A 3,194-nucleotide genomic window follows, 5' to 3' on the forward strand; every position below is an offset into this window, starting at 1 on the left:
GATAAACACCACAACTCCCCTCTTGTCTTATATAATAGAGATGAATATTTAACGGTGCAAAATAACAGAGAAAAAAAATATATGGAGTAATAGAAGTAAGAATAATAAAAGTCTTAGCTTGCTATTTAAATTAAGGGTACACAAGAACATATAAATAAAATAATAAAAGATAAAACACAAATGGATCATACATTCAAATTTAAAAACCACCCCCCTTAATTTTAATAGCTTTCAACTAAAACATATTTAGTTAACTTTGAGTTGGGCAACAACATCCGCCATTGAAGACCTAAGTTGGAAAATTTCCTGTAACGGCTTTTCCTTAGGACCAATATTGCCACCACCTTTCACAGGTGCATCCCAATCAAAACATTGGATAAGAGTAGCCAAAGCTAAAGTGATGTTCCTAATAGCAAAGGTGTTGCCGGGGCAAGAGCTCCTGCCAATCCCAAAGGGGAAAAACTTGTACCCTTCGGTCTCATACGCAAACCTCTCCGGCTTAAACACGTTCGGCTCATCCCATAAGCTAGGGTCCCTTTGTATTGCCCAAGCATTAACATAGAGCATAGTGCCTTTTTTTACATGAAACCCTCTAATAACGCAGTCTTTGGATGAGTAATGTGGGAATAGAAGTGGTGCTGGTGGGAAAAGTCTTATAGTCTCATACATTATCCAATGTATGTAGTTCAATTTCGGTACATCGGATTCATCTACGAGTCTTCCTTTGCCTACAAGTAGATCAATTTCTTCCCTTGCTTTTGCGATGATTTTGGGGTTGTCTATGAGGTTTGACATTGCCCAATCCAAGGTTTGAGATGTAGTTTCCGATCCTGCTAATAGTTGCATCTGATATATAGATAATCATATGGCATTTATTAGTTGCCTCCCCTCCATTTATTATAATAAAAGGAAATTCTATTAATTCCTACTTTGTATTAATTCATATATATTATGACATCATCACATTTATTAATTTTAACATTAGAGGTATGGGATACATACTTGTTTGGGGAAGAGAGTTCACTTTGCCGGTCCAAGAAGGTTTCACCACAAAACCATGTGACAACAAAATAAGAATCTTCTAAGTATTAAAAAATGTTGAACTATCTCAGTTTATGAAAAACTAATGTGGAATACTTATGTTTGTTGTTTGAGAAGTCTATATTTCATTAAATATTATGATCCCCCTCACAATTCTACTTTATATTAATGCAAGATCATTTTTTGTAATGAGCCATTGGCCATCCCTTCTTGTGATGATGATGATTTTGATTTGTTGTGAACCGTAATTTCAGCAATAATAAAAATAAGAGATACTTAAAACAACCAACATAGTCAAATCTTTTCCTTACAATTAATTGCTGCATTTACTACAGTTTCTATAAAAATCAAGGCAAATTATTTGGGTAAAACCTTTTTTTATATTGTTTTTAATCCTAAAAATATTCTAGTATTTTAAAGAGTTTTTAGTTTTCCAAAAAATAATAGTATCATTCCATTAATTTCTGTTTATCTACTTGTCATTTCATTATTCTTATTCACCACTTCACTTACCACATAAAATTTGTGTCAATTTTTTATTTAATTTTGTTAACATATTGCGACCTTTAGCAACTTTAATAATTAAATTTTAATGTGAATTTAAATTATAATATCCCATTTTATATATTATTTATTAATTATGAATTTTCCTTTGATTCTATGTTATGATTTATGTATGTAAGGAGAAATATGTTTAGATTATTTTTTTTTTAGATAAATCTTATATGATCGAATAAGATAGGAGATTTGATTATAAAAAATAAGCAAATATCAACTTCAAGAATTTGAATTGAACATAGATTTATTCTATATTTTTCATCATAATTTTATTAATTGGTTATTAAAACGAATATCTAAAATTGAAATTATTGAAGTTGATATTATCAAAGTTGAATTGTCATAATCAACTAAAATTTTGAGGACTTCAAGCTTTGTATTTCTAGAGGCAAAGGGAGGAAACTTACCAAAATGAAACTTTTAATAAATTCATCGGTGTAGCAATTAGGTTCAGCTTCTTGCATGTCTAGCAATTGTTCAATCAAAGTTTTTGTCACAACCTCCTCATTACAAGATGATCTTTTTAAAACTTCTCTAGACTCATCAAGCAAATTTTGTAAATATTCATCCCTCTTCTTCCAAAGTTTTTTCAATTTTTTCTCAATTATCCATCCAAAACCTACCCACATCAAGATGGGAAAGTAATCACACATTGTCATGGAACTAGGGGGTGTCAAATCCATGTTATCCCATGACTTCCCATTTATTACCCTCATTACAAAGCTATGCGCCACCATATCAAAATTTTTATTTAAGTTCACTTTTCGAGTCCCACCCTCGGACTTGGTTAAAATCTCTAAGATCATGTTATGGATCTCAATTTTTCGGGCGGGGCTTTCTTTCGTTAACCTTACGAAAGGAAAACATAGTTGTGGCCCCAACACGTCGGAGATTTCTCCAATGGTCCCCATATGGGGACCATATGAGGATCGAAAAGTTGTAGCCTAAAACCTTACCAACAATGAAGTTAGGTCGGTCAGCAAATACGATGTCATTTTTGTTGAGGCATTCCTCAACGGCCGATGGAGAAGAGATTACCAAAAGGGGCTGGAAGCCCAAATGCAGAGAGAAGATTGGGCCGTAACGTTCAGAGAGGGTAAGGAGTGTTTTGTGGAAAGGGGGCTTGAGTAGGTGTAGGTGGCCCCATATAGGAATTGATGGTGGACTTGGTGGGGGGTTCTTGTTCTTTGCTTTAGAGGGCCAAATGATTTTGTAAAGGAAGATTATTATTACAAAGAGAGATGGGAACAGGTACATTTTCTCCATTTCCATGGATTTTTTTTTGTATGAATATGGGTGTTTTTGATAAAGATCTCGTTACATTTGAAAGTGGAAGAGAGTATCTATAATCGAAAGGGCAAAAGGTTAAGACATTAGGCAATAAAAAATCCATGGTCTTAGGTACTGGTCAAAGATGATGACAATGCATGTGAGACATGTGGGTCCGTGGTAGTTAAGGAAATAAAAATAAAATAATATTTTTTAAGGAAATTTAAGATTCTTAACATACAAGGAAGATATTTAAACTTTAAAAAGGATAAGATGAGATTATATCCTAAATTGATTATTTTTTAAAATGTAGTAAACATTTATTG

General features: G+C 32.8%; 1 pseudogene; it reads right to left on the reverse strand.

The window, feature by feature from the left end:
* Positions 1 to 246: 246 nt before the first annotated feature.
* Positions 247 to 2,871, reverse strand: LOC145581302 (cytochrome P450 81Q32 pseudogene; annotated as a pseudogene).
* Between the last annotated feature and the right edge of the window lie 323 nt (positions 2,872 to 3,194).

The sequence above is a fragment of the Chenopodium album genome, chromosome 15 (assembly GCF_948465745.1).
Source record: "Chenopodium album chromosome 15, dcCheAlbu1.1, whole genome shotgun sequence".
Classification (NCBI taxonomy): Eukaryota; Viridiplantae; Streptophyta; class Magnoliopsida; order Caryophyllales; family Amaranthaceae; genus Chenopodium; species Chenopodium album.